General features: G+C 46.1%; 1 pseudogene; it reads right to left on the reverse strand.

Annotated features, from left to right (window-relative positions):
• Positions 1–22,876, reverse strand: part of LOC124039862 — a 141,304-nt pseudogene that overhangs the window by 41,393 nt on the left and 77,035 nt on the right.

Genomic DNA, 22,876 nt, shown 5'->3' on the forward strand with positions numbered 1-22,876 from the left:
ACCACCCATACGTAGAATGTATGCACACATGACTGTAAGTTGCTTTGGATAAAAGCGTCTGCTAAATGGCATATATTATTTATTATTATTATTATAAACCACCAGGTAGTGACAACCTTAATGGTAGCAGACTGTAATGACACCCCTATTTGCTATATCTTTAACCAAATAAATGATAATAAAATGTTATTTGGCAAATGCGCTGAATACAACAGGTGTAGGTAGACCTTACAATGAAATGCTTACTTACAAGCCCTTAACTAACAATGCCATTTTAAGAAAAATAGATCAGTAAAAAATAAGAAATAAAAGTAACAAATAGTTAGAGCAGCAGTAAACTAACAATTGTGAGGCTATATACAGGGGGTACCGGTACAGGTTAGTCAAGGTAATATGTACACTACCGTTCAAAAGTTTGGGGTCACTTAGAAATGTCATTGTTTTTGACATTTTTTGTCCATTAAAAACCATCAAATTGATCAGAAATACAGTGTAAACCTTGTTAATTTTGTAAATGATTATTGTACCTGGAAACAGCAGATTTTTTAATGGAATGTCTACGTACAGAGGCCCATTATCTGCAGCCATCACTCCTGTGTTCCAATGGCACGTTGTATTAGCTAATCCAAGTGTATCATTTTAAAAGGCTAATTGATCATTAGAAGACCATTTTGCAATTATAGCAGCTTCATTAAATAGTACCCTCAAAACACTAGTCTCAACGTCAACAGAGAAGAGGCGACTCCGGGATGCTGGCCTTCTAGGTAGAGTTCCTCTGTCCAGTGTCTGTGTTCTTTTGTCCATCTTAATCTTTATTTTTATTGGCCAGTCTGAGATATGGCTTTTTAATTGCAACTCTGCCTAGAAGGCCAGCATCCCGGAGTCACGGCTTCACTGTTGACGTTGAGACTGGTGTTTTGCGGGAACTATTTAATGAAGATGGCAGTTGAGGACTTGTGAGGTGTTTGTTTCTCAAACTAGACACTAATGTACTTGTCCTCTTGCTCCGTTGTGGACCTCCCATTCCTCTTTCTATTTTAGTTAGAGCCAGAACAAGAATAGACTGATGAGTTTCAGAAGAAAGTTCTTTGTTTCTGGCCATTTTGAGCCTGTAATTGAACCCACAAATGCTGATGCTCCAGATACTCAACTAGTCTAAAGGAGGACAGTTTTTTGCTTCCTTATCAGAACAACAGTTTCCAGCTGTGCTAACATAATGCAAAAGGGTTTTCTAATGATCAATTAGACTTTTAAAATGATAAACTTAGATGAGCAAACACAACGTGCCATTGGAACACCTATGTAGATATTCCCATAACAAATCTGCCGTTTCCAAGCTACAATAGTAATTTATAACATTAACAATGTTATTTTAATGGACAAAAAAAATAAGCCTCTCTTTCAAAAACAATGACATTTCTAAGTGACCACACACTTTAGAACAGTAATGTACATGTAGGTAGAGTTAAAGTGACTATGCATAAAAAAGCAGAGAATAGCAGAAGCGTAAAGAAAGTGGGGGGGGGGGGGGGGCAATGCAAATAGTCTGGGTAGCCATTTGATCAGCTGTTCAGGAGTCTTATGGTTTAGGGGTAAAAGCTGTTAAGAAACCTTTTGGACCTAGACTTGGCACTCCGGTACCGCTTGCCATGCGGTAGCAGAGAGAACAGTCTATGACTAGGGTGACTGGAGTCTTTGACAATTTTTAGAGCCTTCCTCTGACACCGTCTGGCATAGAGGTCCTGGATGGCAGGAAGCTTAGCCCCAGTGATGTACTGGGCCATTACATTACCCTCTGTAGCGCCTTGCTGTCAGAGGCTGAGCAGTTGCCATACCAGGCAGTGATGCAACCAGTCAGGATGCTCTCGATGGTGCAGCTGTAGAAGTTTGAGGTTCTGAGGTGCCAAATCTATTCAGTCTCCTAAGGGGGAATAGGTTTTTTCGTTCCCTCTTCACGACTGCCTTGGTGTGCTTGGACCATGATAGTTTGTTGGTGATGTGGACACCAAGGAACTTGAAGCTCTCAACCTGCTCCACTACAGCCCCGTCGATGAGAATGGGGCCTTCTCGGTCCTCCTTTTCCTGTAGTCCACAATCGTCTCCTTTCTCTTGATCACGTTGAGGGAGAGGTTGTTGTCCTGGCACCACATGGCCTGGTCTCTGACCTCCTCCTATAGGCAGTCTCATCGTTGTTGGTGATCAGGCCTACCACTGTTGTGTCATCAGCCAACTTAATGATTGTATTGGAGTTGTGCCTGGCCATGCAGTCATGAGTGAACAGGGAGTACAGGAGGGGACTGAGCATGCACTGCTGGGGATCAGTGTGGCGGATGTGTTGTTACCTACCCTTACCACCTGGGGGCGGCCGGGATCCAGGAAGTCCAGGATTCAGTTGCAGAGGGAGGTGTTTAGTCCCAGGGTCCTTAGCTTAGTGATGAGCTTTGAGGGTACTATGGTGTTGAACGCTGAGCTGTCGTCAATGAATAGCATTCTCACATAGGTGTTCCTTTTGTCCAGGCGGGAAAGGGCAGTGTGGAGTGCAATAGAGATTGCATCATCTGTGGATCTGTTGGGGCGGTATGCAAATTGGAGTAGGTCTAGGGTTTCTGGGATAATAGTGATGATGTGGGCCATGACCAGCATTTCAAACCACTTCATGGCTACAGACGTGAGTGCTACAGGGACTATGGTTGTCTGCTTGAAACGCGTTGGTATTACAAACTCAGATAGGGAGAGGTTGAAAATGTCAGTGAAGACACTTGCCAGCTGGTGAGCGCATGCTCGGAGTACACGTCCTGGTAATCCGTCTGGCCCTGCGGCCTTGTGAATGTTGACCTGTTTAAAGGTCTTTTCTCACATCGGCTATGGAGAGCGTGTCATCTGTAGTCGTCCGGAACAGATGATGCTCTCATGCATGTTTCAGTGTTACTTGCCTTGAAGCGAGCATATAAGTAATTTAGCTCATCTGGTAGGCTCGTGTCACTGGGCAGCTCGTGGCGTGCTTCCCTTCGTAGTCTGTAATAGTTTGCAAGCCCTGCCACATCCGACGAGCATTGGAGTCGGTGTAGTACGATTCGATCTTAGTCCTGTATTGACGCTTTGCCTTTTTGACGGTTCGTCGGAGGGCATAGCAGGATTTCTTATAAGCTTCCGGGTTGGAGTCCTGCTCCTTGAAAGCAGCAACTCTACCCTTTTAGATGTTGCCTGCAATCCATGGCTTCTGGTTGGGGTATGTACGTACAGTTACTGTGGGGACGACATCACCAATGCACTTATTGATGAAGCCAGTGTTTGCCTAAAGGAGTACGTGTCTCCACAGATGTGGAAGGATGCTGAAGTTATTCCACTGCCAAAAAAGTAAAGCACCCTTTGCTGGCTTTAACAGCCACACAATCAGTTTGCTGTCTGTTCTTAGTAAACTGAGGGAGAGAATTGTGTTTGACCAAATACAGTGCAATTGCTTTGGGAATAAGTTAACTATTGACTTTCAGCATGATTGGTTAAAATAAATTGATAATAAGATGATCGTTGGAGCTGTATTGTTAGATTTTAGTGCAGCCTTTGGTGTTATTGATCATAAGTTGTTATTGGAAAAAAACGAACTTGCTATGGCCTTACATGGCTTGCCATCACATTTTTTTGTGGAGTTATTTATCCAGTAGAACCCAGAGAGTGTTCTTCAATTGAAGCTTGTCTAACATCAGCTATGTACAGTGTGATGTCCCGCAGGGCAGTTGTCTTGGGCCATTACTCTTCTCTATTTTTATAAATGATTTGCCACTGGTCTTACACAAAGCTAAAACGACTATGTATGTGGCTGATTCCACACTCCTGAGGAAGTTGAGGAAGCTAAACTCCTAGGTATAACATTATCTATTATCATTGTCAAGTCATAGGCACTTAACCCTAATTTCTTCTGTAAGTCGCTCTGGATAAGAGTGTCTGCTAAATGACTCAAATGTAATTGCAAATGTAAAATATTGACAAAGTTGTTGTGAAGATGGGGAGGGGTATGTCTGTTATAAAAAGGTGTTCTACATTTTTGACAGAAAAAAACTGTACTAGTTGTTCAGGCACTGGTCTTGTCCCATCTTGATTACTGTCCGGTAATATGGTCAAGTGTAGCAAATAAAAACCTAGCAAAACTGTAGCTGGCTCAAAACAGAGCAGCACGCCTTGCCCTTAACTGCACATACAGAACTAACATCAACAACATGCACGCCATGTCTTTCCTGGTTGAGGGTTGATGTGAGATTAACTACTTCTCTTCAAATTTTTATGAGAATTATTATTGTGATAAAAATTCCAGCTTGTCTGAATAATCAAATAACATACAGCTCTGACACACATACATACCTCACAAGACATGACAACAAGGGTCTCTTCACAGTCCCCAAGTTAAAAAGAAAACGATTTCACGACAGTGCAGTGTTATCCAGAGCCATGAATGCACGGAACTCCCTTCCATCTCCAATTACTCAAACAAACAGCTAAATTAGTAGTCATGTCTGTGGTCAAGTCTGTGGTCAAGTCTGTGGTCATGTCTGTGGTCATGTCTGTGGTCATGTCTGTGGTCAAGTCTGTGGTCATGTCTGTGGTCAAGTCTGTGGTCATGTCTGTGGTCATGTCTGTGGTCATGTGGGGCTTAATGCTGGGTTTCATCTGTTAGTACTACCTGGTGGAGATGAGGGGGGGTTAATGCTGGGTTTCATCTGTTAGTACTACCTGGTGAAGATGAGGGGGGATTAATGCTGGGTTTCATCTGTTAGTACTACCTGGTGGAGATGATGAGGGGGGGGGGGGTTAATGCTGGGTTTCATCTGTTAGTACTACCTGGTGGAGATTAGAGGTGGGGCTTAATGCTGGGTTTCATCTGTTAGTTCTATACTGGTTGTAACACTGAAATGGTCAGATAAATAGGTTGGATATGGGCAGACAGGTTCCTGGTAACTGTCACGGATCCCCCCGATACTGATGCTCATTCTGTTCACCAGTTACAGAGTTCTACGTCACCAGCTTTCTAGGCTTCACTGAACGGGATTCACTATCATCAACCGACTGTCTTGTCTGATAACACACACCTGGTTCCATTATCATCAACCCCCAGACTGTCTTGTCTGATAACACACACCTGGTTCCATTATCATCAACCCCCGGATTGTCTTGTCTGATAACACACACCTGGTTCCTTATCATCAACCCCCGGATTGTCTTGTCTGATAGCACACACCTGGTTCCCTTTTCCCCTGATCAGTATATATGTGCCCTCTGTCTTTGTTGGTTATTGTTCCCATGTCCGTTGGTGGTGTGAGCACCTATGCGTTGGTGCAGCTGTTATGCTACGTGCTTTATATATATATATTGTGTATTACTGTTATGGTCCCGTGTCATTCAACAAGGTTTACCCTCAATCTTTTGTTTGGGTACAGCCCAGTGTTTTTGTATACATGTTTGTTTTGGGTGTATTAAAAATACTAATTGTGTATTCCTGCGTCTGTCTCCAAAATCCAGCGTGACAGTAACAAATCAACCATCAGTTCTTAAGTACTTTCTAAAGGCCCAGCATGACTTTGTATCAGGCAAGAGTCTTCATCAGACATGACATGAGAGCAGCGGTGGGTCAGTTAGCAAACACTTCTATGATCTATGAGTCAGTTAGCAAACACTGCTATGATCTATGATTCAGTTAGCAAACACTGCTATGATCTATGATTCAGTTAGCAAACACTGCTATGATCTATGAGTCAGTTAGCAAACACTGCTATGATCTATGAGTCAGTTAGCAAATGTAACAGAATAACTTTACGTCCGTCCCCTCGCCCATACCCGGGCGCGAACCAGGGACCCTCTGCACACATCGACAACAGTCACCCTCGAAGCATTGTTACCCATCGCTCCACAAAAGCCGTGACCCTTGCAGAGCAAGGGGAACTACTACTTCAAGGTCTCAGAGCAAGTGACGTAACCGATTGAAACGCTATTTAGCGCACACCGCTAACTAAGCTAGCCGTTTCACATCCGTTACACTCACCCCCCTTTTGACCTTCCTCCTTTTTCCGCAGCAACCAGTAATCCGGGTCAACAGCATCAATGTAACAGAATAATTTTACACCGTCCCCTCGCCCATACCCGGGCGCGAACCAGGGACCTTCTGCACACATCAACAACAGTCACCCACGAAGCATCGTTACCCATCGCTCCACAAAAGCCGCGGCCCTTGCAGAGCAAGGGGAACTACTACTTCAAGGTCTCAGAGCAAGTGACGTAAACGATTGAAACGCTATTTAGCGCACACCGCTAACTAAGCTAGCCGTTTCACATCCGTTACACAAACACTGCTATGATCTGAGTCAGTTACCAAACACTGCTATGATCTGAGTCAGTTACCAAACACTGCTATGATCTATGAGTCAGTTAGCAAACACTGCTATGATCTATGAGTTAGTTAGCAAACACTGCTATGATCTATGAGTCAGTTAGCAAACACTGCTATGATCTATGAGTCAGTTAGCAAACACTGCTATGATCTATGAGTCAGTTAGCAAACACTGCTATGATCTATGAGTTTAAAAAGCATATGGACCTGATGGCATCCTACATGAGATGCTAAAACTCACTAGTGCAACATTTCAATTGGCTATATTAAAACTGCTTAATTTGATCCTGAGTGTAGGTTATTTCCCTGACATCTTGAATCAAGGACTCATAACCCCAATCTTTAAAAACGGAGACAAATTTGACCCTAACAATTACAGAGGCATTTATGTGAACAGTAACCTGGGGAAGGTTTTCTGTAGTATTATAAATGTAAACTAAACTTCTTTAATAAGCACAATGTCTTGAGTAAAAGCCAAATTGGATTTTTACCAAAACATTGCACAACTGATCATATTTACACCCTACACACCCTGATAGATAAACATGTCCACCAAAATAATACCAAAATATACGCTTGTTTTATCGACTTCCAAAAAGCATTTGATTCTATTTGGCATTCAGGACTGTTCAACAAGGTTATTGAAAGTGGTGTAGGGGGTAAAACATATGTCATCATTAAATCAATGTATACTGGCAATACGTGCAGCATTAAAATTGGCAAGAAAAGAACATAATTCTTTAACCAGGGTAGGGGCCTTCGTCGGGGTTGCAATCTGAGCCCTGCACTCTTCATTATTTACATCAACGAATTGGCCACTATTCTCGAAAAATCCTCGGCCCCTGGTGTTAGTCTCCACAATTCAGAAGTTAAATGCCTTCTCTTCGCAGATGACCTATGCCTGCTGTCACCCACAGCACATGGCCTACAGCAGAGCCTGGACCTGCTAGAGCAGTACTGCCAGACCTGGGCCCTGGCAGTAAACCCCCACAGCACATGGCCTACAGCAGAGCCTGGACCTGCTAGAGCAGTACTGCCAGACCTGGGCCCTGGCAGTAAACCCCCACAGCACATGGCCTACAGCAGAGCCTGGACCTGCTAGAGCAGTACTGCCAGACCTGGGCCCTGGCAGTAAACCCCAAAAATACTAAAATAATGATTTTCCAGAGAAGATCCAGATCTCAGGGAATTAGACCAAAGTTCTCAATTGGTACAAAATATATAGAGTACTGCACACACTACAATTACTTAGGTTTAAAAATAAGCTCACCTGGGCACCTTAATGAGGCAGTGAATAAACTGAGAAAGAAAGCACGCAGGGCATTCTACACCATTAAAAAGCACATTCAAATTGAAATACCTATTCAAATTTGGCTAAAACTAATTGAATGTGTCATTGAACCAATTGCACTTTATGGCAGCGAGGTGTGTGTGGGGTCGACTTGCAAAACAAGATTTAATCAAATGGGACAAACACCCCATTGAAACCCTACATGCAGAGTTTTGTAAGATTCTCCTACATGTCCAGAGGAAAACTACAAACAATGCATGCAGGGCAGAATTAGGCCAATATCCACTAATAATAATAATCAGTTTAATAATAATAGTTTTGGAAACATCTATAATACAGTGAGCCCCTCTCATATCATTACCAAGCCCTGCAATGCCAAGAGCTGAGCAAAGAAAAGAGTCCCCTCATCCAGCTGGTCCTGGGGCTGAGTTCACAAACCTGTTCTACTAACACACTGAAGCCTCAGGACCAGACCATCCAATCAATCAGGATAAACCAAATTACAACACAGTCAAAACAAAATTATATTGCTTATTGGGAAACACAAGCACAAAGCAAAATGAAGTGCTATCTGGCCCTAAATCGACAGTACACCGTGGCTAACTATTTGACCATGGTTACTGATCAAAACCTTAGAAAAACCTTGACAAAGTACAAGCTCAGTGAGCACAGCCTTGCCATTGAGAAGGGTAGACACAGGAAAACCCGGTTCCCTGTAGAGGAAAGGCTGTGCAACCACTGCACAACAGCAGAACCTGAGACGGAGCTGCATTTCCTGACAAAATGTCAAAAATATAAAACAATTAGAGAGTGTAATTTTCACAAATTTGAAACCCTTATTCAAGGTTTCAAAGACCTCTCTGATGAGAGTAAGCTACCCGTCCTGTTGGGGGAGGAAGCAGAGAGCTGTGGGTTGGCAGCGCACTACATTGCTGCCTGCCATAAGTTGAGGGACAGTGTCTGACAGACCAATCAACCTGCACATGTACTCTACTGTATGCTTATTGTTGAATGTATGGTTATTTTGAAACTTGGTTATTGTTGTTACTGTTGTCCTGTTGAGAAATTTTGATTCTCATTTTTTTATATTGTAAATATCCAAAAGAGAGGGAGGGAGAGAGAGAGAGTAAGAGAGAGGGAGGGAGAGAGAGAGAGTAAGAGGGAGGGAGAGAGAGTAAGAGGGAGGGAGAGAGACAGTAAGAGGGAGGGAGAGAGAGACAGTAAGAGGGAGAGAGAGAGTGTAAGAGGGAGGGAGAGAGTAAGAGGGAGGGGGAGAGAGAGAGTAAGAGAGAGACAGTAAGAGGGAGGGAGAGAGAGACAGTAAGAGGGAGGGAGAGAGAGACAGTAAGAGGGAGGGAGAGAGAGAGAGTAAGAGGGAGGGAGAGAGAGAGAGTAAGAGGGAGGGAGAGAGAGAGAGTAAGAGGGAGGGAGAGAGAGAGACAGTAAGAGTGGGGAGAGAGAGAGAGTAAGAGAGAGACAGTAAGAGGGAGGGAGAGAGAGACAGTAAGAGGGAGGGAGAGAGAGAGAGTAAGAGGGAGGGAGAGAGAGTAAGAGAGAGACAGTAAGAGGGAGGGAGAGAGAGACAGTAAGAGGGAGGGAGAGAGAGAGTAAGAGGGAGGGAGAGAGAGACAGTAAGAGGGAGGGAGAGAGAGAGTAAGAGGGAGGGAGAGAGAGACAGTAAGAGTGGGGAGAGAGACAGTATGAGGGAGGGAGAGAGATAGTAAGAGGGAGGGAGAGAGAGAGACAGTAAGAGTGGGGAGAGAGACAGTAAGAGAGAGAGAGTAAGAAGGAGGGAGAGTGAGACAGTAAGAGTGGGGAGAGAGAGAGAGTAAGAGGGAGGGAGAAAATAAGAGGGAGAGAGAGACAGTAAGAGTGGGGAGAGAGAGAGTAAGAGGGAGGGAGGGAGAGAGAGAGTAAGAGGGAGAGAGAGAGACAGTAAGAGTGGGGAGAGAGAGAGAGTAAGAGAGAGTAAGAGAGAGAGAGTAAGAGGGAGGGAGAGGGAGAGAGACAGTAAGAGGGAGGGAGAGAGAGAGTAAGAGGGAGGGAGAGAGAGACAGTAAGAGTGGGGAGAGAGAGACAGTAAGAGTGGGGAGAGAGAGACAGTAAGAGGGAGGGAGAGAGAGAGTGGAGGGAGAGAGAGAGAGAGAGAGAGAGTAAGAGGGAGAGAGAGAGAGAGAGAGAGAGAGACAGTAAGAGTGGGGAGAGAGAGACAGTAAGAGGGAGGGAGAGAGAGAGTAAGAGGGAGGGAGGGAGAGAGAGAGTAAGAGGGAGGGAGAGAGAGACAGTAAGAGTGGGGAGAGAGAGACAGTAAGAAAGAGAGAGGGAGAGAGAGAGAGAGAGACAGTAAGAGTGGGGAGAGAGAGACAGTAAGAGGGAGGGAGAGAGAAAGTAAGAGTAAGAACCTTCCCAAACCTTCCATAACAAAGCCATCACCCACAGAGAGATGAACCTGGAGAAGAGTCCCCTAAGCAAGCTGGTCGTGGGGCTCTGTTCACAAACACAAACACACCCCACAGAGCACCAGGACAGCAGCACAATTAGACCCAACCAAATCATGAGAAAACAAAAAGATAATTACTTGACACATTGGAAAGAATTAACAAAACAACTGAGCAAACTGGAATGCTATTTGTCCCAAAACAGAGAGTACACAGTGGCAGAATACCTGTCCACTGTGACTGACCCAAACTTAAGGAAAGCTTTGACTATGTACAGACTTAGTGAGCATAGCCTTGCTATTGAGGAAGGCCGCCGTAGACAGACCTGTCTCTCAAGACAAGTAGGTTACACACACCCACCTACCTCATTCTCAATGTAGGTTACACCCACCCACCTACCTCATTCTCAAAGTAGGATACACACACCCACCTACCTCATTCTCAATGTAGGTTACACACACTCACCTACCTCATTCTCAACGTAGGTTACACACACCCACCTACCTCATTCTCAATGTAGGTTACACACACCCACCTACCTCATTCTCAACGTAGGTTACACACGCCCACCTACCTCATTCTCAACATAGGTTACACACGCCCACCTACATCATTCTCAACGTAGGTTACACACACCCACCTACCTCATTCTCAATGTAGGTTACACACACCCACCTACCTCATTCTCAACGTAGGTTACACACACCCACCTACCTCATTCTCAATGTTGGTTACACACACCCACCTACTTCCTTCTCAACGTAGGTTACACACGCCCACCTACCTCATTCTCAACGTAGGTTACACACACCCACCTACCTCATTCTCAACATAGGTTACACACGCCCACCTACCTCATTCTCAACGTAGGTTACACACGCCCACCTACCTCATTCTCAATGTAGGTTACACACGCCCACCTACCGCATTCTCAACGTAGGTTACACACGCCCACCTACCTCATTCTCAACGTAGGTTACACAGGCTCACCTACAGCGCCTTCAGAAAGTATTCATTCCCCTTTACTGTTCTATATTTTGTTCTGAATTTGAAAATGGATTAATTATAGATTTTCTCACCCATCCACACACAATACCCCGTAATGACAAAGTGAAAGCATGCTTTTTGTCATGTTTGCAAATGTATTGAAAATGAAATACAGAAATATCTTTTACATAGGTATTCCCACAGCTGTGAGTTCCGTTTCATTCTGTTTATTTTTTATCTTGAAAAACTCCCTAGTCCTTAACAATTGCAAGCATACCCTTAACATGATTCAGCCACCAGCATGTTTGACAATATGGAGAGTGGTACTCAGTAATGTGTTGTGTTGGATTTGCTCCAGACATAACACTTTGTAGTCAGGACAAAAAGTGAATTGCTTTGCCACATTTTTTGCAGTATTACGTTAGTGCCTTGTTGCAAACAGGATGCAAGTTTTGGAATATTTATTTTTCTTCTGTACAGGCTTCCTTCTCGTTAATTAGGTTAGTATTGGAGAGTAACTTCAATGTTGTTGATCCATCCTCAGTTTTCTCCAATCACAACCATTAAACTCTGTAACTGTTTTAAAGTCACCATTGACCTCATGGTGAAATCCCTGAGCGGTTTCCTTCCTCTCCAGCAACTGAGTTAGGAAGGAAGCCTGTATCTTTGTAATGACTGGGTGTCTTGATACACCATCCAAAGTGTAACTAATAGCTTCACCATGCTCTAAGGCAGTGGTTCCCAAACTTTTTATAGTCCCGTACCCCTTCAAACATTCAACCTCCAGCTGCGTACCCCCTCTAGCACCAGGGTCAGCGCACTGTCAAATGTAGTTTTTTGCCATCATTGTAAGCCTGCCACACACACACACACACTATACGATACATTTATTAAACATAAGAATAAGTGTGAGTTTTTGTCACAACCCAGCTTGTGGGAAGTGACAAAGAGCTCTTATAGGACCATGGCACAAACAATAATATAATAATAATCAAATACTTTGCTCTTTATTTAACCATCTTACATATAAAACTTTATTTGTTCATCGAAAATTGTGAATAACTCACCACAGGTTAATTAGAAGGGTGTGCTTGAAAGGATGCACATAACTCTGCAATGTTGGCTTGTACTGGAGAGAGTCTCAGTCTTAAATCATTTTCCACACAGTCTGTGCCTGTATTTAGTTTTCATGCTAGTGAGGGCCGAGAATCCACTCTCTTAGGCGTCTCTGCTCTGACTATTAATCTGGTTAGTCCAAGGAAAATATATGCAGGCATTTGTTACAGTTGTTACAGTTGTATAACAGGTATAAGATATGGATGGGCAGTCCTTACATGATTATGATTCTACTTTACCAAACACAACACAGCTCTTAGGGCACGTTGTTAACTAGCAGAAACATGTGTTTACCTCAACATACAAACAGCCTGTGGCTCCCTGTGAAGGAGACGGCATCTGTAACCAGCGTTTATCTCTGGTGGGGATATCCATCCAATAATATTTACACTGCAGAGGAGAGAACAAGGCGACCTATCCAGCACAGGCTACTACGCATTTCATGACCTGCAGATAACCTCACTAGATGCAGACCCTTTCTACTGTTAATAAATGTTTAATAAGAGATTACTAAATGCTGTATGTGTAGTTAGTAAATGGTTAATAAGGAAGTAATTAGTGCTTATCATACTCTTTCTTTGAGGTAGGGCAGAAAACAAGACATTTCCTCACTAGAGTTTAGGGTCGGCCCTATTGTGGCAGTCAGGACGAAATGAGGAGCTGTCGATATCCTGGTGAGCTGGAAGAGGTCAGGGGTCACACACTAATATCCCTCTGTGGTGCCATGAGAGGGTCATTATAGCATGACGAGAGGGACGGTGCAGCAACCAGGTAGATCCTCAGAGATCTCAGCTGTCAGTCTCTGAGTCCCTCAAGGCCTCGTTGATCCTATTGATGATGCACTAGAGGTAATTAATGAATAGCTAAAGCATTTTTAGCAGGATGGCGCCGACAGACATGGTCACCCTGTTTCTAGCTCCTAAGCAACTTAGCAGTATTTTTTTTGTGTGTGTTGTTTATTACATTATTTTCTCCGAAAGTATGTTTTATTATTTCTGACACCCGGAAATAACAGCAGGGTTCTCCGTCCATCGTGCAGACAGAAAGAAAGAACTCACTGGGAAAAAGAAAGGCATAGGGGTTTGTTTCATGATTAACAACTCATGGTGTGATTGTGGTAACGTACAGGAACTCAATTCCTTTTGTTCTCCTGATCTTGCCGACGGCTCTCAAGGAACTATACTGGACTATGTACATATTGGAAACTGCATATCCTGGGGCCACATTTATTGTAGCTGGGGACTTCTAAGAAAAACGCTACCAAAATTCTATCAACACATCACCTGTGCTACACACGCATGACAGACTCTGGATCATTGCTACTGTCCCTTCCGGGAAGGCTACAAGACCCTCCCCCAACCTCTTTTTGGCAAATCAGATCACGCCTTCATTCTGCTCCTCCCGACCCATATGCAGAAGCCTAAGCAGAAAGCACCCGTGGTGAGGACTGTTCAATATTGGTCTGACCAATCAGAATCTATGCTTCAAGATTGTTTTGATCATGCAGATGTTCTGGTGATGTGGGTTGCCTCTGAGAATAGTATCGACGTATACACTGACTTGGTGACTGGGTTCATCAGGAAGTGCATAGAGGATGATGTTCCCACTGTGACGATTACAACTTATCCAAACCAAAAACCGTGGATAGATGGCAACATTCGTGCAAAACTAAAAGCGCGAACCACTGCATTTAGCCATGGCAAGGTGACTGGGAACATGGATGTGTACAAACAGACTAGCGATGACCTCCGTAAGGCAATCAAAGAAGCAAAACGACAGTAAAGGTAAAAAGTGTAGTCACAGTTCAACGGCTCAGATATGAGACGCCAGCCACGCTGTGGACACTGAATCCTCTCTCCTGGACGAGTTAAACACCTTCTTCTCCCACTTCGAGGAAAACAACACGGAGTAGCCGATGCAGGCCCCCGCCGCTTACGAGGACTATGTGCTCTCGTTCTCCGTGGCCGTCATGAGTAGGTCATATAAGAATGTTAATCCTTGCTAGGCTACTGGCCCAGACGACATCCCATGCCGCGTTCTCAGAGCATGTGCAGACAAGCTGGCTGGAATTTTTAAGAACATATTCAATATCTCCATATCCCAGTCTGTTGTTTCCACTTGCTTCAAGATGTCCACCATTGTTCCTGTACCCAAGTATATTTATTTCCCCGTAGCACTCACTTCTGTCATCATGAAGTACTTTCAGGGTGTAGTTAAGGACCATATCACCTCCACCTTACCCGACACCCTAGACCCAGTACAATTTGCATACCACCCTAACAGATTCACGGACAACGCAATCGCCATTGCACTGCACACTGTCCTTTCTGACCTGGGCAGGAGAACTACTGTACCTATGTAAGAATGCTGTTCATCGACTACATCTCAGTCTTCAACACAAAAGTGCCCTCCAAGCTCATCACTAAGCTCAGGGCCCTGGGTCTCCCTGTGCAACTGGGTCCTGGACTTCCTGATGGGCAGACCCCAAGTGGTGAAGGTAGGCAACAACACTTACGCCAAGCGATCCTCAACATGAGGGCCCCAGAGGGGTGCGTGCTCAGCCCCCTCCTGTACACCCTGTTCACCCATGACTGGGTAGCCACACACATTTCAAACTCAACCATTTAGTTTTCATATTTCCAGATTTGTATTTACCAGAAAGCCCAACACATCACCGGGGGCACACTGCCTGCCCTCCAGGACATCTACAGCACCCGGTGTCACCGGAAAGCCAAGAAGATCTTTAAGTACCTCAGCCACTCTCAGCGGAGACATTACATGTGCATCAAAGCTGGGACCGAGAGGGATAAAATAGTTTCTATCGCCAGGCCATCAGACTGTTAAACCCAGTACCCTGAACCGTAGTCACTGTTACTAGCTGGCTACCACACGGTACATGCACTTTAGAGACTGTTACTAGCCAGCTACCACCTGGTACATGCACCTTAGAGACTGTTACTAGCCGGCTACCACCTGGTACATGCACCTTAGAGACTGTTACCAGCCGGCTACCACCCGGTACATGCACCTTAGAGACTGTTACCAGCCGGCTACCACCCGGTACATGCACCTTAGAGACTGTTACCAGCCGGCTACCACTTGGTACATGCACCTTAGAGACTGTTACCAGCCGGCTACCACTTGGTACATGCACCTTAGAGACTGTTACTAGCCGGCTACCACCCGGTACCTTAGAAACTGTGACTAGCCGGCTACCACCCGGTACATGCACCTTAAAGACTGTTACTAGCCGGCTACCACCCAGTACATGCACCTTAGAGACTGTTACTAGCCGGCGACCACCTGGTACATGCACCTTAGAGACTGTTACTAGCTGGCTACCACCCAGTACCTTAGAAACTGTTACTAGCCGGCTACCACCCGGTACATGGACTTTAGAGACTGTTACTAGCCGGCTACCACCCAGTACATGCACCTTAGAGACTGTTACTTGCCGGCTACCACCTGGTACATGCACCTTAGAAACTGTTACTAGCCGGCTACCACCCGGTACATGCACCTTAGAGACTGTTACTAGCCGGCTACCACCCGGTACATGCACCTTAGAGACTGTTACTAGCCGGCTACCACCCGGTACATGCACCTTAGAGACTGTTACTAGCCGGCTACCACCCGGTACATGCACCTTAGAGACTGTTACTAGCCGGCTACCACCCGGTACATGCACCTTAGAGACTGTTACTAGCCGGCTACCACCCGGTACATGCACCTTAGAGACTGTTACTAGCCGGCTACCACCCGGTACATGCACCTTAGAGACTGTTACTAGCTGGCTACCACCCGGTACCTTAGAGACTACTACTCTATGTACATGCCTTGTTAAATAAAGGTTAAAAATATATATATAAAAAAGACAGTCATTGAACACTGGTCACTTCAATAATGTGTACATACTGTTTTTACCCACTTTATATGTATTTAGTGTATTATTGTCATGGCTCATCCTATATACAGTAACTACTGCTGGATACACCTTTTCTATTCATATAGTGTCCATACTGTCTATACAAACCATACTGTTATCATATAGCTGTGGTTTCATATGGATAAATAAATCATATTTGATCACCTGTTTTGATGAGTTTATAGTAGGCTACATACAACAGTAAATACATATATTTTATTTTTATGGGTGGAGGGGTTAACAGAGGACATCAGGGGACTTTATGGAATGTTCTATTAAGTCAATAGGTTTGCTGCCTGGTGTGCTTAGAGATCAGGACGTGTGTGTGTTTTATTATGTCCAGGAGCAGATGTTTTCAGTGTGGGTGGGGATTCCTCCACGCCTGTGGCAAACATCCTATCAGAACCAGAGGTTGAGCACACTCCATTATCCATGTATATGGCACAGTACTCAAACTGAAAGTATTAACAGTTCTGGCATCTCAGAGTTATTTTATCTAGAAATGTTAGTTACCAGTGTGGCCCTAAATAAGTTATTAACAGAGAAGTTAACTACTAACAGAGAATTGAAATATTCATAGCGTTTCATTTACCAGTAAGGCAGCAGTACCATGGTTGTATTTACTGGCGGTGCTGTGAGTATACTAAGGCCTCAGTCAGTATTATTAGCATAAACCTTTAGAAGCATTCAACGCAGCCAGAGAAACATAGAACAGTCAAGGAGATGGAGGAAGAGAGATGGAAAGAGAGAGGAGGAGAGAGAGAGAGGAGGAGAGAGGAGGGAGTAAAATATAGGGGGGGAGGGGCAGGAGGGAGAGAGGAGAGGGAGAGAGAGAGAGAGGGGGAGGAGAAAGGGGAGGAGGAGAGAGGAGGAGGAGGAGACAGACATGGAGGAGAGAGAGGGAGCGAGAGGAGGAGGAGAGGGAGAGAGAGAGAGGGGAGGAGAGAGAGGAGGAGGAGGAGAGAGGAGGAGGAGACAGACAAGGAGCAGAGAGAGGGAGAGAAGGGAGGAGGAGAGGGAGAGAGCGAGAGAGGAGTTGGAAAGGGGAGGAGAGGGAGGGAGAGAGGGGAGGAGAGGGAGAGAGAGGAGGAGGAGAGGGAGAGAGAGAGAGAGGGGAGGAGAGGGAGAGAGGAGGAGAGAGAGAGGAGGAGAGAGGAGGAGAGAGAGAGAGGGGAGAGGGGAGGAGAGGGAGAGAGAGAGGAGGAGACGGAGAGAGAGAGGAGGAGAGAGAGGGGGAGGAGAGGGAGAGAAGAGGAGAGGGGAGAGAGATGACAGAATGGACAGATGAATCAGAGTGAGAAAAAGAGAGAGGGAGTATGAGAAAAATGGGTAGAAAGAGAGAGAGAGGCGAGAGAGAGAGGAGGAGAGGGGGAGAGAGAGAGGAGGAGAGGGAGAGAGAGAGAGAGAGGAGGAGGGAGAGAGAGAGAGGGGAGGAGAGGGAGAGAGAGAGGAGGAGAGGGAGAGAGAGGGGGAGAGGGGGAGAGAGAGGAGGAGAGGGAGAGAGAGGAGAGGAGGGAGAGAGAGGGGGAGAGGGGAGAGAGAGAGGGGAGGAGATGAAGAGAGAGAGGATGTGGGAGGAGAGGGAGAGAGAGGGGAGGAGAGAAAGGGGAGGATAGGGAGAGAGGAGGAGAGGGAGAGAGAGAGGAGGAGAGAGAGGGAAGGAGAGGAAGAGAGATAACAAAATGGAAAGTAGAGCAGGACAGATGAATCAGAGTGAGAAAAAGAGAGAGGGAGTATCAGAAAAAGAGGTAGAAAGAGAGAGAAGGAGAGAGAGAAAGATGACTTGGAATGAGTATGAGAACAAAACAGAGAGTGGCAGTGGAATAAGGATAAAATAAATAGAGAGAAACAGAGAGAGAGCGAGAGAGAAATGAAATAGAGTCGTTAGCGGTAAGTAACAGAGAGAGAAATCAATCAAAGCTGGTCTGAATAAAAATGATCATTGTGTAATCATGACCATCTGAAATGTACATCAGAGGCAGAGTGTCTTCATGCATACATCAATATCCCTAACAGCTACAGCAACAACATTACATACTTATATAAGTACACCGGAAGAAGACCAGCTAAATCTAGAAGGCTTGAATTCTAAATGTACATTTGGTTTTTTCCTCTACAATCCCTCATAGAAAATGATTTCACACTGAAATTAAAGGAAAGTAAGGCCCTTAGAGATATTGAGGCTCATTCTTATGGGTTATAGCCTCAATGGCGCTGTCCATGCTGTCACAGAAGCTATAATTGCACAGATACACAGATGAGTCCTCTATCTATCTCTATGGAATCGGATGCAGCAGGGGACAATTTGATTGGCTGAGTCGAAAGGTCAGCCATGAGAGAGGCTTTTGTTGTGTGTGTGTGTGTGTGTGTGTGTGTGTGTGTGTGTGTGTGTGTGTGTGTGTGTGTGTGTGTGTGTGTGTGTGTGTGTGTGTGTGTGTGTGTGTGTGTGTGTGTGTGTGTGTGTGTGTGTGTGTGTGTGTGTGTGTGTGTGTGTGTGTGTGTGTGTGTGTGTGTGTGTGTGTGTGTGTGTGTGTGTGTGGACCATTTCAACTAGACACACACAGCGAGCTCTTTGTGGTATTTAAAGACTTGTGCCTTTTCTCTCTCCTCTCGTCAGACACTAGCTTGTTCTTAGCAGGAACCAGGGGAAATGCTTTTGGGTAATTAACAAGAAGGCTAAAGATCATGTCTGTATGCAAGAGTTTCTGCCTCAAGCTGCCTATCTGAAGATTCTGCCTTCTGATATTCACATGCACACACACATGATTGGCCTGCTTTCCCCTGGTTCCATTCACTAAAACCCCTCATTTGTGTTTCTAGGTCAGCTTAGTGACTACAAACAGAATATATTATGACTGGGGATCAAGTCATAATATGATAGGCTGTCTATGATCCTGTGTGACTGCCCATTGGAGGGATTTGTTGGGCACATTTTTGTTCTCAAGAGATTTACTGGGATACTGGACTTTGTGTGTGTGTGTTTGTGTTTTGTGTGTACAGGGGTAGGGGTTCCCTAGGGCAGTATGTATCCTGGGGGACCTAGGGAAAAATTCCCCAAATCTCTCTCCCATCTGTCACACACACACACACACACACACACACACACACACACACACACACACACACACACACACACACACACACACACACACACACACACACACACACACACACACACACACACACACACACACACACACACACACACACACACACACACACACACAAACTCCTTTATCCTCATCACATACAACTCTTCTCATCTCTTCTATATCCCTGTGATGGCCAACGGGCCAAGATAGGGCAAATATCAACATCTATGGGCCATAAAACACAATTTAATACCACTTGTGGCTGTTGCAGGTCTGTAACAGATTCACAGCTACAGGGCTTCAGACACAAAGGTCAACAGACACAATATGACCCTAAAAACATGTCCACAACCAACCTAATCATGACTTAATTAAAAACACTTATTCTGCTCTGAGCCATCAAAAAGTGCCCTACCACTAATCAAACTGTACCTGCCTCAATGACAAAGGCTTTCAACCATTTTTCTAACACAAGTCCTTTCCTTTTTAACCCATGAGGGTAGTAAACAAGTGTACACTTCGGTAAGAAGGTTTGAGAATCAGACTGCAGCCCAAATGTCATGTACCACCAACAATATAGAGATCTGTATATATACACCATACATTCTATATTCATAGCTACCGGTATGCTATCCCTCAACCCCCCCGATGGAAAGCAGAGGATGGAGGGAGAAAGAGGGGTGAGTCATCATGGGCGTCTCTTTCTATCCCTCCTCTTCTAGATGGGGTGGATTAGCGTACCCTTCGACTGTGCAGCAATGCCTCGTGGGAAAAACAAATATGAAAAGACTTGCGCTTCCTGAAATGCACACCGATGCTGGTGATTAGTTGAGCACACCGACCTCACGGCACACCGCCTGCTGGCACACCGCCTGCTGGCACACCGCCCTCACGGCACACCGCCCTCACGGCACACTGCCCTCACGGCACACCGCCCTCACGGCACACCGCCCTCACGGCACACCGCCCTCACGGCACACCGCCCTCACGGCACACCGCCCTCACGGCACACCGCCCTCACTGCACACCGCCCTCACGGCACACCGCCTGCCGACACAAAGACCACACGGCACACCGACCTCACGGCACACCGCCTGCCGGCACACCGACCTCACGGCACACCGCCTGCCGGCACACCGACCTCACGGCACACCGCCTGCCGATACACCAACCTCACGGCACACCGCCCTCACGGCACACTGCCTGCCGGCACACCGACCTCACGGCACACCGCCTGCCGATACACCAACCTCACGGCACACCGCCCTCACGGCACATCACCTGCCGGCACACCGACCTCACGGCACACCACCTGCCATCACACCGACCTCACGACACACCGACCTCACGGCACACCGACCTCACGGCACATCACCTGCCGGCACACCGACCTCACGGCACACCACCTGCCGTCACACCGACCTCACGACACACCGACCTCACGGCACACCGACCTCACGGCACACCGACCTCACGGCACACCGACCTCACGGCACACCGACCTCACGGGGCACACCGCCTGCCGGCACACCGACCTCACAGCACACCGACCTCACGGCACACCAACCTAACGGCACACCAACCTCACGGCACACCACCTGCCAGCACACCGACCTCACGGCCCACCGGCACATCGACCTCACGGCACACCAACCTCACGGCACACCGACCTCACGGCACACCGACCTCGCGGCACACCGCCTCTCCCCTATTTAACTTAGATAGTTTGTGTGTATGTATTGATATGTAGGCTCTGTGTGCCTTTTTAAAAAGTAAAACAGTTTATTGATATATTTCTGTCCTATTCTTGTCAACTAATGTTCTGTACTATGTCATGTTTCATGTCCTGTGTGGACCTCAGGAAGAGTAGCTACTGCTTTTGCAACAGCTAATGGGGGTCCTAATAAAATACCCCAAATTCCCCAAACTATAAACAGAATATGGAAATAATTTGAAGATCTGATTAAAGTAAAGACACACGCATACGAATGTATACACACGCACACACCAGTTGGGTTGCTTACTGTAAACAAACATTTCCTTGTTTGAATCCCAGAGCAAGCAAGGTGGAAATATCTGCTGTTCTGCCCTTGAGCAAGGCAGTTTTCCCCCACAACACCTGCTCCCCGAGTGCTGATGACGTGGATTAAGGACAGCTCCCTGCACCTCTCTGATTCAGGGGGGTTGGGTTAAATGCAAAACTGACTAGATATCCCCCTTCACTTTTGAGAGAAAGAAAGAGAAGGGAGAAGAGCGAGAGAGAGAAGGGAGAAGAGAGAGAAGGCAAGAGAGAAAGAGGGAGAAGGGAGAAGAGAGAGAGAGAGCAAGAGAGAGAGAGAGAAGGTGAGAGAGAAAGAGGGAGAAGGGAGAAGAGAGAGAGGGTGAGAGAGAAAGAGGGAGAAGGGAGAAGAGAGAGAGAGAGAGGGTGAGAGGGAAAGAGGGAGAAGGGAGAAGAGAGAGAGAGAGAGAGAGAGAGAGAGAGAGAGAGAGAGAGAGAGAGAGTACACGTGGCTAAGAAAGGCAGTCATGAGGGATTTCACGTTGCTGAAGGGATCAACAAACACATGAGCATTTACCAGAGAGAGGAGAGTGAGAGAGAGAAGGAGAGAGAGATGGGGGCGCATGAGAGAGAAAGAGAGAGAGAGAGAGAAGGAGAGAGAAAGAGAGGGAGAGTGAGAAAGATACAGGGAGAGAGAGAGAGAGAAGGAGAGAGAGATGGGGGCGCGTGAGAGAGAAAGAGAGGGAGAGAGAGAAAGAGAGAGATGGGGGCGCATGAGAGAGAAAGAGAGAGAGAGAGAGAGCGCGTGAGAGAGAAAGAGAGGGAGAGTGAGAAAGAGACAGGGAGAGAGAGAGCGAGAGAGAGAGCGAGAGAGAGAGAGAGAGAGAGAGAGAGAGAGAGAGAGAGAGAGAGAGAGAGAGAGAGAGAGAGAGAGAGAGAGAGAGAGAGAGAGGAGAGAGGAGAGAGAGAGAGAAGAGAGAGGGAGAGAGAGAAGGAGAGAGAAAGAGAGGGAGAGTGAAAGAGACAGGAGAGACAGGGAGAGAGACAGAGGAGAGAGAGAGAGAGAGAGAGAGAGAGAGAGAGAGAGAGAGAGAGAGAGAGAGAGAGAGAGAGAGAGAGAGAGAGAGAGAGAGAGAGTGAGAAAGAGACAGGGAGAGAGAAAGAGAGAGCGAGAGAGCGAGAGAGAGAGAGAGTGAGGGGAGAGGGAGGGAAAGAGAGAGAGAGAAATTACGTGAGGAGAGTAAGAGAGAGGGGAGAGAGCGTGAGAGAGATGAGGGGGAGTGAGAGAGAGGGGGAGAGTGAGTGAGTGAGAGAGAGTGAGAGAGGAGGAAAGATAGTGAGAGGAGGGAGAGAGAGAGAGGGGGAGAGAGAGGGGGAGAGAGAGAGGGGGGTGAAAGGGGGAGAAGGGAGTTATTATGTATGAGCACATCCTCCTTACATGTACGACAGGACTAAAACAACAAAGCTGTAACAGTGCATGTTACAATTACATCTGCAGGTTGCCCTAGAGAAAAAAAAGCCATATGTTTTGTACGCTGTTTAAAGCTACAAAGCGAGTGGTCGGTCTATCCATTGTCTGTCTGTGTATTCATACTGTACTATAGTATTCAGCTGCTGGATCACAGTGGAGATATTCTAGTACCCCGTGTGTT

This window comes from Oncorhynchus gorbuscha, linkage group LG01 (assembly GCF_021184085.1).
Source record: "Oncorhynchus gorbuscha isolate QuinsamMale2020 ecotype Even-year linkage group LG01, OgorEven_v1.0, whole genome shotgun sequence".
Lineage (NCBI taxonomy): Eukaryota > Metazoa > Chordata > Actinopteri > Salmoniformes > Salmonidae > Oncorhynchus > Oncorhynchus gorbuscha.